Source organism: Corticium candelabrum, chromosome 22 (assembly GCF_963422355.1).
Source record: "Corticium candelabrum chromosome 22, ooCorCand1.1, whole genome shotgun sequence".
Classification (NCBI taxonomy): Eukaryota; Metazoa; Porifera; class Homoscleromorpha; order Homosclerophorida; family Plakinidae; genus Corticium; species Corticium candelabrum.
In genome coordinates, this window is record NC_085106.1 from 4,209,247 (window position 1) to 4,225,234 (window position 15,988).

The following is a 15,988-nucleotide window of genomic DNA, read 5'->3' on the forward strand; positions in this document are numbered from 1 at the left end:
TTCCTATATTAACTTGCTACCAAGCAAATTTAAGAAAGTGTTTTGAAACAGTACGCTCACATTATGCGCCTCTTAGGTTACACAAGATTCCGACGAATGTGCCAGACCTATAGCTTTGAAGCCGTAGACGCAGCAGTAAGATGGCCACGGGGACCACGCATGCCCTCAAATATGCAGCCTATAGTCACTTAACGTAAAACGAGTTTTAAGTGGAAGAAAACGAGGAGTTCCATTGATGGCATCCAGATTGGGCCCTCAACGTGAATGCCATGTAAACATCGGCGGCAATCATGAAGATGAGGCCAACTCCATCGGAGGTGCTAAAATCATCGCAAATCTAACAAGCTCTCTTACTGCGTGCTGGAGTGCGAGGCTGTTGATATTTCTTTCAATGTGTTTATTTCCGACTAAGCATCGATTGCACTGCCACTCGTGTGTTCGAGCCGTCGTACCTGTTGGAGGTATTCGGCTGCATGAGGGTGGATGGAAAGCCGTGATATAGATGATTTCGCATCCGTCGACTTCATTGACAGTTGAAGCTGGTAAACCGTTTTGATTGACCGAACTTGCAGAAGCCGCTGTTACAGGGTATAGAGTCTCCCCTCGCAGAACATCCAAGGGAGATCAGGCCATAGGCCTAGAGTGCTATCTCTCCCAAAGGCGTTACCCTTAGCGTGCTAGCTTCCTGGAGGTAGGGAAATTACCCTATGACACCTGTGATGCTACCTACACTGACCTCCTGACGTCGTGCGCAAAAGCCGCTGCAGGGTACGTCCATAGTCCTCGAAAGCAACTCCTCTGATTGGAAGGCTCTAGGGCAAGTGACTTCTTTCTAACCTTCAAAATTCTTCAGGGTTGTCCAGACATATATATGATCCAAATTTGCTGTTCCGTCAAACACATGAGGCACGTCTGGTTCCGTCTATAGCTTATGCGCGATCGACTAAGTGAGTGATGTGAAAAGTTTTTGCTTTCTAGTAAATAGTTTGGAAAGAGACCGTCCATCAGCTAGGGTTATCAAGCGAGCGAATTGGGAAGGATGAACGTTGGCGCGTTTGCGGTGGTGATTTTGCTTAAGGTCAGGTTCATATACGTAAGATTTTTACCACTACATGAGTTGAAGCAGATTTGTTTTAATGTTCTTTGTTAGCATTCGAGAAAACAGCTGCCGTCACTATACTAGTCTCATACCACATTCTCTAGCTCTTCGTACCTGGTTCCTGTACGACGCTACAACGCCCATGACAAGAAAAAGGGAAAAGTAGATTGTGCCTGTTCTCTCGCAAACACTAATGCACTGTGCAAGCCAGTTAACACTTGCTCGACTATGTAGATTGTGTTTACTTTGCCTTTACGGCGGCTCTAGTTTCTTGTGTTTTTTAGTGTGCGCACGTAGACTTGTCTAGCACTGATGAATTCTAGCTGTAGACTTCCAGCGTTTGGAACGCCTTGAGAATTTTTTGTTAGACATTCCTGCTGCTTCTATGATGTACTGACCCTAGATATACGTGTAGTTTTAGTGAAGACTGACTACTGCAAAATACTTTAGATTCACTCACCGATTGGAATGCAAGACGAGTCATACCGCATAAGATGAAATATTGCCGAAGACTTTATTTTGGCGGATTGGCTAATTTCTCATGACCATCAATATAAAATCGGCCATTAATATGGCCACCGGGATATGTTGACGTCATCACTCGTGTGGATCAAGCATTATATGGCGATGTGGTGGTACGAGGCCACAAGATACCTGCTTGCCGTCTGTTGTGCCTATGTATGAGCCCGTGAAAATATGAATGAAGCTGGACTCACTGTCATGTTTACGAGAGGCCCCGTTCTTTGCACTGACACAGGATTTCTTCATCACTTGGTCGTAGTTGGAGACCAGTAAGTTAGAAAAATGTGAACCACAAACACGGCTGTCAATCACAAACTTGTCCATGACCACTTGTAGTAAGACATACATCAGTTATCAAACAACGATTTCCGACCGCCAAAATAAAATCCTCCACTAGGCTTTGTCCATCAATTTCGTAGCAAACAGCCAATATAAATTCCCGCCAATGTTTCATCTTATACAGAATACATTTTCACAGACTCCATCTCTCTTTCCCTTATCTAGGTAGCGGTTGAGCGATTCAAAGTCAAGACATTGAAGAAAGTAAAAAAACATCGCGCATTTGTCTGTGGGTTTTGCCCTATGAAAGTGATTTGGAGGTGTGTATAGTCACATGATTACGATAATACCCCTATAGAGGCATGGGGTCTAGAGTACAATATGAGATCCCATTCTGTCTTTGCCCTGGCTGATTAGATTATTGATTTTTAGTGAATATACAAATGAAAATGTAACGCGAGTGCCCCGTTCCGAGAAATCCCGTCCCGAGATTATATCTGGGCTGCAATAACTTACAAGTCACGTGAAATTCCTTACACAAATACATATATATATATATATATATATATATATATTATAAGTCTCGCGTATATTTCGACAATGCCGTTGTACGTTGTCACTTCGCTACCGTTGCGGGAAACCGGTTTATCGAAAGTGGCAGCTATTCCAAACGTGAACACGGGCAAACGATTCTAGTCCTATTTCTCAAGGACTCCGACATGTTAAAAATATCTTGCCTTTTTCGACGTTGCCGGCAATAAACGACGCCTTTCCTGCGTACCGTCCGAGGTCAAGAAGGAACAGTATAATTCAACTCGGTAGAGATCCGATGCGCCCTTTCGGAGAAATTTGCGCGCGAGTGCATGGTGGTTCGATCGGAAGAAAATTGCGTTAAACCGACAGACGTACGGGAGACAACAACAATCTCACTGACGAGCTTCATGGATTCGGCGTGCGCAATCAAAATTCGGTGACGCTGCAACTCGCCTTTCTTGGAGACTTTCTTCAACACTGATAAACACGCACACACACACTAGATTTAATTAATCGTGTGTGTATAATTAATTAATTGAATTGTGTGCGTGTGCGTGGGAGTGTGCGTGGGAGTGTGCGTGTTGATGTGAATGCGTGTGTTCGCGCGCGCGCGTGTGTGTGTGTGTTTAGTCTAATGATTGGCATAGTTTTTGCTTTTATTTGTGTGAATATATGTAAATATGACAAGTTATCATATTCATGCAACTATACCTTCCTTTGCAGGAAACACTTTGAAACAAGCCAGCGTTTCAGAAACTTTGTTTTGATCGTGCTTTTATGTTTTCCTTTTTTCCTGATACTGTTCATCTATGCAAACAATGGAAAACCGTAAGAGTAGTGATACTAACTTGAGTTTATATATATATATATATATATATGTATGTATGTATGTATGTATGTATGTATATATATGTAAGACAATGATAAAATTACAGCTCATGATAGTTGGCAATTATTTAGACAGAAAAAGAGTAATATAATATGTTATATACTTAGTTTACTATAAATTACGTAACTCTGTTGTTATAAAGTTGTTATAATGACACCCCTAGGGCACATTACAAGAAATTGAAAATCCAGACATGCATTGCATGCGTTAAAATTTTAAAACTGTAAATAGAAAATAATAAGAATAAAGTGATAGGCAATTCAATGAGCCGAATATACTTGACGCAAACTGTTGTAATTATTCCATTTTTGTAAATAGTTACAGAATTTGCATCTAGATTACTTTCGTTACCCTAATTGTTGCCATTGTACCGTCTAGAATTCTAAGACTACAAACACATCATCTTCAAAATACTCACAAGTGGCTACGAAGCCTTGAATCTGTCTTGCCTCCCGACCGTTCTCTATGGATTTCTGTCGGTTGTGATACGAAATACCCTCTGTTTTCCTGTCAGTCCGAAAACGAGAAGCGTGGTAAAGGGCTTGGCAATGTGATTGCTGTCAATGAAACACACTTTCGTCATCCTATCCTTCAGAGGCATTGGAACAGTTGCGCAGTCGTCGGCTCATCGGGCCGTTTACTGAAAACTGAATATGGACGCCACATCGATGATCACGAAATTGTCGCCAGAATCAACTACCCGCCAATAAAGGGATACGAAAAACACGTGGGATCCCGACCTTCCGACATCATCTTTTTCGGAGACAAAATACAAAGATGTTTTAACGAAAGCCACCCTGAGGCCAAGCTGAAAGTTCTTAAACTCCCGTATAAGAGAAACCGAAGAAGCATTTCTTTCGAAACATGCAAAGCTAACAGTGAATTGCCATTGTATGCTATTTCAAGTTACGTTATGGACTTCGCAGGAACGCTAATTTACAACTATTCCTTAGCCCATCGTCCTCCCAAAATGAAGGCGCGTCAGGTGGAAAGGACAATGTCATCATCAGGTTTTCGGTCGGTTATATTTACCATGATGATGTGCAAGCACGTTGATGTGTATGGATTTGGACTGAGTGGAGATAAAGAAGAGCCAGTTCACTACTATGAGAAAAGTACAGACAGTAAACTATTTCTACAGGCTCACAAACCTAATGTTGAATTGGAGCTCATGAGACATTTGCCAAACACGACATCGTCCGATTTCTATCCGGGCTTTGGCAAAGTACGTGTATTTACATAAATGTTAAACAAATATTAGTAAATGTACGTTTATAGCCGGGGGTAACGTATTTGCATATTTCAGACAACATGGAAATTTTTAGACTTTTTCGTTTAGCTAAAGTATTTAGAATTGAAAATGTGATGAGTGAAAAACTCTATGTCTGCAGAACAGTTATGTAAAACTAAAACTATACGAGCTTTTTGTAACACTTCCGTTGCCAGTGCCAAGTTAGAAATGCCAATGAGGCTGACATAGATACAGTTGATGAAATTCTGCAACATGTGTAATAACTGATGAACAACTGATGCATAAGGTTAGTTAATTCCCACTGAAAATTTATCTGTGGACGAAAAAACCAAATCAGAATCAAAAATATGGCCATCCGTGATGTCGTCCTTTGTCTGCAATCCTCCAGGAAATTCTATGGTTTTAACCCTATTCTCTGACCACACTGCACAAATAGTACCGAAATGTTCTGATCATAGTCTTGCCGTTGTATGCACGAAAATACGGTATATTTTTTAATTTTATTGAACAACTAATAGCATACAGGGAAGTCACAACTTAAAACATTATCTACCTCCGCAAGCATGCGGCTAGAAATCATTCTAGCGTTATATAACCATAATTTTACAGCCAGTTGCTCTAGCGAGCTCTTTAAAGCTTTCCAGAAAGGAACAGCTAGCACAGCACAAACTTTAGAAGATATAGATTTTAAAGTTTCTAGGCTATATGATGACCATAAACCAAGCGACTCCACCACCAAGGGGCACCACCAAGGGGTAGAAAACCCGGCCTGCTGATGTCACTCTTGCATCGTGACGATCATCTTTGTCTATCTCAGCCGCTTCTGCCACTATTTCTGATGTTTCAGCAACTCGATGGATGTATAATGGTTGCAACGTGATTCTTACTGTGATGTCGAAGTATCCAGGACGTCCATTCAAGAAATTTGGATGGAAACATTATCTGGCCGGTACTTGGTTTCACCGGAGCTTCTCTGTTCTTTTACAACTTTTTTCGAATCAGTAAGAAGCGATTGCCAAATAGTCCCACACAAAGCATTATGATGATTGAGACGATGTGGACCATGACCACATCCAACAAGGTGATCTCCATAAGGGTCAAGTGGCTGACCACACAAACATCTAATGCCGTTTGGTGGGAAAGGAAATATGGGCAGACCCAACAAGTATCTTGAAGCTACAACAAACTCATGAGATGACATGGTGAGGCCAAGTTTACGGTTTAGAGTTAATATATATATATATATATATATATATATATATATATATATATATATATATATATATATATATGCCCCTCGACCATATCTAGGTTACTAAGCGGCTGCTACAGCCAAAATGATATAAAATTGTAAGACAAAATTTGGCTCTCAAATGTTCTTAGCTTCTTGGTCAGTGCAGGTTGCTTCCTGACTGTTTATAACCTATCGCCAGAAACATCCCTTGTTCTTCCGTGACTGCGTGTCCAGCGGCGGTTTCAGAATCTAGGAGCGGAGATCCGCTAACAAGTTATTGTTAAATACTAATATATTTATTGTTATAAATGACAAAATAATTATTTAGTTTGGTGAGAATGTCCTACACAGAATAGTACTGTGTGTCTGTCTGTCTGTCTGTCTGTCTGTCTGTCTGTCTCTCTGTCTGTCTGTCTCTCTGTCTGTCTGTCCCTCTGTCTGCCTGCCTGCCTGCCTGCCTGCCTGCCTGCCTGCCTGCCTGCCTGCCTGCCTGCCTGCCTGCCTGCCTGCCTGCCTGCCTGCCTGCCTGCCTGCCTGCGTTCGTGTGTGTGTGTGTGTGTGTGTGTGTGTGTGTGTGTGTGTGTGTGTGTGTGTGTGTGTGTGTGTGTGTGAAGCAGCCCATGTGTTAAAATGTAAAACACCTATTTGCCTCACAATCCATTCTCGTACATGCATGAATTGACCCAACGAATGACATGGCATGACCACCCTATAAGTCATAATTCTTGCTCTCTGCGTCCCCAGGAGTGACACCGGCGTAGTATGGTTCTCAAGTTTGGGGTAGTAGATCGCTATCAAACCGGAAGACCACGCCCATTTCTTACTTTTACTTTCACAGTATGAATTAGCGTCCGTAATTTGCCGGGACAGTGAGATGAACAAAGATTCATCACACTGTTTGGTAACCGGCGATTTTGCTTGACATGCCTACAAACATTGGGTAGATTGGATTTCCCCTGGGCATAGTACTTCTTTAATTGATGTGTGACTAGGCCAACTAATCTTCACTGTACAACTAAACATTCATTCCTTACCAACTAACTCTAACCTTCGCTGCATACCTTTATCTAGGGTTTGTGTCTGTTCATCTTTATGGGTAGGTATCTCCGTATAACTAGGTATTTCTGATATAAGAGTCCGTACCGTATACGTAAAACGATACTTGCGAAGTCACACAACGGTCAAGCTCATGCACTAACCTCCAGCAGTTGGATCCAGCTCCATTTCAAGCAGTGTTGCTCCTGAAGCTTGGTCAAGCACTACGAACACGCACTGCAGAGAGACAAAGAGCAAGAGATAGACTGTGGAAAGACCTTGTGAAACAGTTTATTAATTTAATGAATAAATTCGGCGTAGACGAAGAGCAGGAGAACGTGGACGTTGTACAGGTAAATGCTAATGACTACGATTCGGTACAAGAAGACGAAAACACATCAGAAATCAAATTGATCATGAAGACCAAAGCTCGATCATCAGCACAGATTCAGTGAACAAGATAAGTGCAGATGCAGTGTATGAAATTGAATAAAATTATGCATGTGAAAGATAATTAAATAGAGTAAATAAAGTTTGATTATTGCATTAATATTAATTGCATACATCTTTATACAATTATGTATGCTGCATCTTATAATATATAGTCCTATTGTTTTTGACTGCTTTGCGAACTTCAATGAACCCCCTGAAATTAAATACCACGTTCTGCGGTTTCGAACGCATTGGCGTAGAAAGCGGGGGATGGGGTGGGCTAAAGCCGCCTCGCTCAGTGGTAGGAATTAACATTTCCTGTGCCAGTACCTTTTCTAGCTGTCAAGTGACTTGTTAACTTACAAGGATGAGAAACGTAGAAACTGATAACTCTGACATGACTTATGGTATTGCTTCACTAACACTATGTTTTGTTTTTTACTGTGCATACATGCAGCAGTCATATATATGATGAATTAAAAATACATTTAGCCTTTCTGTACGGAGCGACACCCTCTTAGCAAAATGTCTGCCAGTCAACCAAATCTATAGGTTTATCGCCTATGGCAGCCGAAGGTAATCTCCTCGATATGCTGCTGACCTACGCAACTGAAATCTGCAAAATGAGTTGCAGTTGATGAATGTGTCGCGTTAGATGCATTTGTAAATTTATTTTGATTCGATTGCTTCTCATCTCTACTCCTTTCATTTCATTTATCGCCACTATTGCCTGCTGCTCTGCATAAAAGTTGACAAAACCAATTTGTTCGGAGTTTCCAATTCGTCTTTTAAGACTTCAATTTATTTGATTTAAAGTTTGTACGACAGAACGCTTGCCGAAGGTCCTGTTCGTCTGTTTCCTTAGTATGAGATCCGACCCAAATAGCTGCTGACCGTGATGGAATCGGTTGATATAAATGCATTAATGAAGTCGGTTGATGGGAAAGCTGTAATGGAGTTGGTTGACAGAAAGATGTTGATGGAGTCAGTTGATGGAAAGATGCTGATGGAATTGTTGGACGCAAAGAAGAATGCCCTCTCTTCTTCTAGAGATTGACTTTGATTATCTGACCCCTAAATTCAGTACCATCATAACGTTTGGCAACACGTTGTGCATCAGCCATGTTACAGAAATTTACAAAGGCAAAAAGCCTAACTTCGACAGGTCTCTTTTAACGACCGTCTTAGAAAAAGTAATGTAAAAGCGTAGCTTCTGTCACGCTTGGATGAAAGTTACCAACCCACAAAGATCCGAGTGTTTCGGAATATGGGAAAGAGACGTCAAGAGCTGGGGAAAACGGAGATTTATCCCAACGTCTGTTACGGTCAGAGTAGTTCTCGCGACTCGTGTCTCAGCCTCCTGTACAAATACACAAAACTTACACACACACACACACACACACACACACACACACACACACACACACACACACGCACGCACGCACGCACGCATGCACACACACGCACACGCACACACACACACGCGCAGAAATATGTCTTTATTGTATGTTACGTCTTGTGTTGCCCTGCGAGGGAAGTGCAACTCTTAGTGTTAATTGCTATAAAATATATAAATTATTATTATTGCAAGTCTAGCATTCATAGCAGATGTTAACGTGTAAAATGAGTCTATAGATTTTTTACAATACCGCATTTCCTAACTAGACTTTCAACTGCGACGTTTAATTGAGAGCGGCGTTTATTTGATGGCGATGTGTATCCGAGGACGGCGTTTATTTATTAAGCGGTTTCTATCCGTACTTCACGAGTATGTATGTACGCATACACGTTGAACCTTTTTCAAGAGAACGACACACCATACTGGTATACATTTCACGCTTGAGACATCACGCAGTGAAAGATGAAACAGTACCCTAGTAGTCTAAAGAAACGTTTGCCTGATGTATGCCTCTGAAGAAGTCATATAGACCTAGATATATTGGGATTTATTGGAATGCGGCGTTTATTCAAGACCAGCGTATATTTGTTATCTGTACTTAACTGTTGCGTCTAAAGGAGGACGACGTTTAATCAAAAACCGTCTTCGAAGAAACACTGTATCTTTAACTTTTTGACCAATGTGTGATGACTAAGCGTAGGCTTCGGTAACACAACACAAGACTGAATCTGTATTTAGGAAACCCAACTTATATATACATCCTACGCGCATGCGCAACACTACTTATGAAACTCCTCCCCCTACAAAATTAGGTTCACGGTCCCATTAATAATTATTGTCATACTCATCCGTGTACCGATGTTCGACCTCTTCATATCTGTTAGCGTATGGGTCTGGTGTGAGATGTCTCACACAACGTCTTTGTCTCATTGGATACCGTCTTCTATATCCTTCAGGCTGCTCTCTCTGGTCTTGTGATACCGATCCACAAAAGTCATCTTCTGTATCCAATTCACTGTCCGTCCTCCTCTGATCCATGATGTTCTTCTCCCACGATATTGTTCCTTTTTGAGCTAGTTCTAAGTCGTTGTAATGCCTTTGAATGGTTCGTGGATTTGTCCCTTCGATTTCACGACACCAATATGTGTCTCCTTGTTTTTCGATTGTCACATATCTAGAACTCTTGTATGGTGAAAGTTTTCCTAATTTCCTTTCAGCTGGTGACAACTTTCTTCGTACCACTTGTCCTACTTCATATGGAACACCTCGTTGTATAGCTCGTATCTTCCGTTTTTCTTGACACTGTGCAATCCGCCTTCTTACACTTCCAAAAATTTGAACATTTTCTGAATCGTATTTACCACTCGCCTCCTAGCCATTTCTTTGTGTGTCTCGTCATTTTCTCAATCCTCGTCTGACAACCTTCCTGATAGTGATAGCTGTCTAGCTAACAGTGTCTCTAGACGTCGTGATGCGTAACCTAACAATAACTCATGAGGAGTATATCCAGTGGTAGCACTCACTGCGGTATTATGTGCAAACTGTATTACCGCGACTGCTCTAGGCCAAAAATATGGCTCCTCCTCTATTACACAACGAATATTATCCACCAACTGATTCTGACGCTCAACCTGGCCCTGAGATTGTGGGTGATTTGCTGAACTCAATATGTGTTTAATCCCTAAAGCTTTACAAGTCTCTTGGAAAACCAAGGCCGTGAAATGTGTACCTCTATCTGATTGTACCATGAGAGGAATTCCAACTGGCCCACCCATCTCTCTCAAAATACTTGTGCAGCAGTCTCCGCTTTACAATCTCTTGTTGGTATCAAAATACAATATCTGCTGAATACGTCTTGGAGAGCCAATATGTACTCCATTCCATCTGGAATTGACTTGTGAAAAGTGCCGCAGAAGTCTATTTGAACCTTGTCCAAAGGCGTCCTGGAATATCGGTATTCCGTAATGGAGCTCTGCCAGAGACTTTCTTTCGCTTATGCAACTGACAAGTTATGCTAGCTGTGATATCCGATTGCATACATTCACTGTTTACATTTCCTTCCTGTACAGCTGCATGAGAATAGACCCACCTTGCCGCATGGAAAGAGATTCATTCACAGAGGGAGCTCGATCCTGAGTTCGATTTACGTTATCTGAAGCTGTGAGGTCCAATGTGATTCGATCGGCAGTCTAGGTAGCTTGGACACGGGATGCACTAGGCGCCGCTCTATTACTGTGCTAGGCTACGAGAACAATACAAAATCGGGAAGCTCGATTACGATTCGGGAACATTTGGAGTCTAGCAGAGCGTGCTGTCAGACACGGTGTTGACTTCCGCTCTAGAGTCTCTTGGAGAGGAAGTTCTCTTTCCCAGAGAGGTTGGCAAATACGTAGAGCTTGCGTAGAGACAGCATATCAACACTGAAAGGGAACAAGTAGAGCACGAATGGAAGGTCAAGTCTGTTGCAAGACATTCCGTGTGACACATGAGAATAACTATTAGAATAATCGTATTAGTAGCCTGAGGCTTGGTGACATACGAGCTAGTTTGATCATCGGTAGGCGGTATGATCCCAGACCTCAGGCGTCGTCGTGTTATACGGGAAACGGGCACGACGGCGCGAGAGGGTCTGGTACGAGGCTAGATTGCTGTCTAGTGTCCTTGTCAAGTGGCATCACTCCAATAGTGGAAATGCCTTTTCTGCTGTTTTACCATAGATGTACGTGTGATTGCTGTAAAGCCTGCAAACCTGAAGGCTAGCTGGCAACTTTATCTTACTAAATAATACGGGGTACTTACATGATTTCTAGATGCGTGAGAACAAACATTGTAGAGTGGCATTTTACAATTTTTCTTGAAGTGGGCAGAATAACCCTAGTAGGTTCAAACTGTCACGAAAGTCGTCATGCGCACTAGAAGCTTTCAACCCGGATAATGGCGGGAGCTATCAGACGAAACTGGTCGTGAAGATACGTTTTAGGCTTTAGAGATTTTATCGGTTGAACGCCAGGAACAGCTAGTGGCTGCTCGGACCGCTCATGATTATCTAGCAGGGTAAAACCCGTCTGGAATTACTAGTCAAGAATCTTATCCGGGACGTACCCCTGTAAATATATCACGGTTGTGGTAGCTTGGGATCAGTAGTGAGAGATCTGGGGCAGACGGACTAATCCCATGGCCAACAAAAGGCCAAAATAGGCTCTGAGTTCCTGGGGGTGGTGTCGTGCTGCCATTGGAAGCTCTTCTCCGTTGCTTTCCTATGCCGTCCCTTGCTGTTCGTTCAGCCCGCCATCTTCTGGAGGATGTTGTCATCAAATAAAGGGAGAAAAGGTCGAGAGGTGTAGGGTTGTCAAGAAGGTGAGGGGTAGATGGGCGCCGACAGGATGTGTGGGTTCAAAGGGTGGTAAGGAGACTTCGATATCCTCGCAGTCTGGGTAGTGTGCTTCTAAATCAAGAAATCTTCTACAAATACATATAATTATTGTTACCTTGCCCGCCAACTGTATTATATAATCAGTGCTCGAATTAAGGTTTCAACAATGTCCGGACATATTCTCACGTAGCCGGCCCCTCCCCTTTTAATATCAAAAGTGGGAGGGGCTTGCTACGTGAGACTAAAATTTTAAATTGATTGGACTTCACAGCTAGAATTAGTTCAAACATATTTTCCATCGTAGCTAACTTACTCAGGAGCATCAAAACCTGATTTGTTTGTTATAACGCGCATTAATAAAAAGGGCAGTCAAATTTAACATGATGAGTGCAAAAGATCAGTGTCACCATGCCTTATGATATTCATAAACAGTCAACAGCTACATGAGCACAAAAGTTCAGTAAGGTATCACAAAAGCTGAGGCAATTTTTTTGCCATTCTTGAAAGACACAACTCTGGAAATAATTTCTTCATTTTTACAACGACACTAGACAAGACATTTCAAAGCAGTCCAGCCATAGGTAGACCAATTCTGGTCTATAAACAGTGCTAAGTATCCACAAGTCAACAGAGTTTGAGACTAAAATGGTCTCCCACAGATTGTTTTTCATGACTTGTGATTTAAGTCTGTGGATTAATTAAGCGACCTTAGAAAGTTCCTATAACGAGATACTTAAGACAAATGTATTAAGCTAAATTAATTAATATTTAAGCAGAAGTTGAATCATGTTCTGTACTGCTCATAAGCTCTTACATTCACTGTTAATTAACTATTAATTAGCCTTGAAGCAGCTTGTACTAATTGTTGTATCAGAGAGTAATTCAGTTACTACTTAGGCTTTTACTGACAGTAAATTGTACAGGTTCATGTGCAACGTACAAAACTAGTGCTTGTCAACAGTTCCCACCCAAGCTGCCCAATCCTCAATAGGGTTTCTAGCGCATGAGTTAATTAGGAAGGTATGACTATACAGCTACTAGAGGAAGTAGCCAATTAGCAAGGTCACTAAACGGTCCACCACTGTGACATCAACTCACAGTCCTCATTGTTTCGCGGGCTGTTGGTTGGTATTCCTGACTCTTCTTCCCGTTCTGTGTCGTCTTGATAGCCTTTACGTTTACATAACCTCATTCTATTGTTATATGACTTCTAATGGACAGTTTTGGGATATCACTTAACATCTGCGTGTGGTAAACAATTACAGCTGCATCATTACTGACTTTCGGGAGCAAAGTCAGCGTGAACAGAGAGTAGCCTCTGTAAATCTCTAGGATACTGTACAGACTATAAAAGTGAAAAGCGACGGAAGATTGAAGTTCACAGCAGACAAGTTAGGATATAGTTGGAGAACGCCGTGCATATCATTACTACAGCACGTGACTCGGGAATCCGTTCTACAAGACTGGTTGGGGTATATACGTAGCTACTAGTAACTCATGTGTATCTCTTCTGATAACCCATATACGAGAAACACTAATCTTACAACAAACCTTTTGATGTAGAGATGAAACACGTCGATTACAGTTGGCCGCACCTGTGGCGTAATAATTATAATTCAATTATCAAATGAAGAGCGGCGATCACTGGGTAATAGACATCGGAAACATGCGGCAAAACGAATAGACGCTCATTGTGCAGCTAGCTGTAGTGGAAAATGATAAATCTATCCTCGAGAGCAAGACATTAGAGCTCCTTTACGGCATGTCTACAGCTGCGTTTCTAAAGTTTGACATCTTGTCCGAACGTTCTTCTCCGTGATCGGACAAACAACAAAAGTGTTCGGAAATGTCCGATGTCCGACCGCTATTTTGAGCACTGTTAATAATTATCACAAACTTCTTCTCTTCAGTCCGGCCGGTCTTAGGCAGGGTTGGCCTAAATGTGCAATGATCTCCGTTTCTATGAATTGCAGTATATAATACTAAAGAATTCTTTCGCACCTACTAACTCACACACACACACACACACACACACACACACACACACACACACACACACACACACACACACACACACACACACACACACACACACACACACACTCACCACACCACACCACACGCACGCAACAACAACAACAAACAAACCAAACTCTACATGCTGACAACCGTTCGCTTGTTCGCGCTTACATGTCGTTTCTGTCTAATTATCTAATTATCTAAATAGTAATCTAGTTATCTAGCGCGCGCGCAATTAATTAAGGCAGTAGTCCCTTACCTATTATTTCCAATTGCAGCCACATTATAGAAGTAAAAATTACAATTCACACATCTTTGATAAGCGTATTAACTGCGCTTTGGAATGATATAATTTTTGTAACTATTGTTAACTAACCTCATCTACAGCTGACATCGTCTCCGCCAACTCCCTTTTCTTCCTCTGTCTTGCGTCCTCTTGCACTTGATCTGTTACTTTCACTCTTTTCTCTGTTCTTCGTCCTCCTCTTGCTCTCTGTTCACCTCTTGCTCTCCCTCTTCCTCTTGCTCTCTCTCCTCCTCTTGCTCCTCTTGCTCTCACTCCTCGTCTCTTCACTCCTGTTGTTCGTCCCTTCCTCTTTCTACTTCCTTCGCTCTCTGATTCTGATTTAGTGCTATACAACACACAACACCGGAAGTCAACACGATTCCCGGATAAAACCGGAAGCTGCTTACCTAGAGCTGGCAATGGCCACAACTGCTGATTGTTAACGGCGAACACCTCCTCCTCTTGAAAACCTTGCCGATCCCCTCCTGCAAAATCAGAACCAAAGAAATGATAAACAACAGCACAGCAGCTGAAACAGAATGCGCAGTTGTTGTACCAAAGTAACAGACATTTACTCCCCAAGCCGCAAACTACGTGTGCAACAGCAAACCCTCTGTACGTACAGACCTGTCGTATTCACCTACGACGTTGTACTGACTAACGCGACGGTTGCATTCTCGCATACTTCTGTTGTCACAAACAAAGCCGACCGGAAGTATGACTTGTTTGAAAAAATCGTTGAGTAACAAAACCCCACTCCAACCACTTCTAGACGAAACAAAGAATTACGAAACAATACCTCTCCTCTTCTGAACCATCGCTGGATTCCTCCGACTCCTCGTCCGACCACATTTGCCTATCGAAAATGACCTGAAGAGGATCGGCAAGTTTTGGGTTGTTATAATCACGACGATCAAGGGCACTCAGACTGTTGGTGTCTTCTCCTTCATCTCCCGAAATATTAACGAAGTCTGATCGAGCGGGGGCTTTCGATGCGCGCCCAGAGCGCCGTGTCGATCCAGACGCCATTCTGATCACGTGCAACAAGGAAATGCAAATAAGCCAAGGCGTTGTCTTCTATGATTGGTTGAATGTAATTGCTAAGTTTGAAGCCCGTACAACAGAGCCTTCTATTTTTAATCTATTTTTAAACATAGGTGCAAGGTGGTCACGTACACCTCGTGACGTCAACCTTAGCGCACGTTGATTTTGCTTCTAACATGCTTGAGATAGACGTTTGAAAAGCAAAACTTGTCATAATGCATTGCTAGCGTATACTCTAACGGTTCTCCTTTAGCCTTTACCAACACTTGTGGAGTGTGACTGAGTATGATACTATTATTAGTTACTATGATGTCACGCGAGTGCATGAATGAGCATGCGTAGAGAGTGAGTCATTCGAGACGTATTGACCGGTTGGGGTGTAACTAGTGTGTAAAGAGTCTGTATTCTTACGTTGTGTGCTAAAGACAATAGTAATACGTGTCTGGTGCCTTAGTACGAACCCGATAACGCTACATGGTGTCAGGAGTTAAGGTATGGCACAGTCACAGTTGCAAATACCGATGCAATTTGACTTCAGCAAACCGGAGGACTGGGAACGCTGGATAAGAAGATTCGAAAGATTTCGACAAG

General features: G+C 42.2%; 1 long non-coding RNA gene across 2 annotated transcripts in view; it reads right to left on the bottom strand.

Annotated features, from left to right (window-relative positions):
* LOC134197595 (uncharacterized) overlaps positions 1 to 15,376 on the bottom strand; it is a 17,138-nt gene extending 1,762 nt beyond the window's left edge. The window contains exons 1-6 of one of the 2 annotated variants that reach the window (XR_009972674.1): positions 15,283 to 15,376; positions 15,153 to 15,223; positions 14,761 to 14,838; positions 14,444 to 14,699; positions 7,009 to 7,081; positions 3,146 to 3,241 (exon numbers count right to left, since the gene is read on the bottom strand). This is a non-coding gene — a long non-coding RNA (uncharacterized LOC134197595). Of the gene's footprint in view, positions 1 to 3,145; positions 3,242 to 7,008; positions 7,082 to 14,443; positions 14,700 to 14,760; positions 14,839 to 14,980; positions 15,033 to 15,152; positions 15,224 to 15,282 lie in introns of those variants that run through there. The other variant, XR_009972675.1, reaches the window with a different exon arrangement.
* Positions 15,377 to 15,988: the final 612 nt, after the last annotated feature.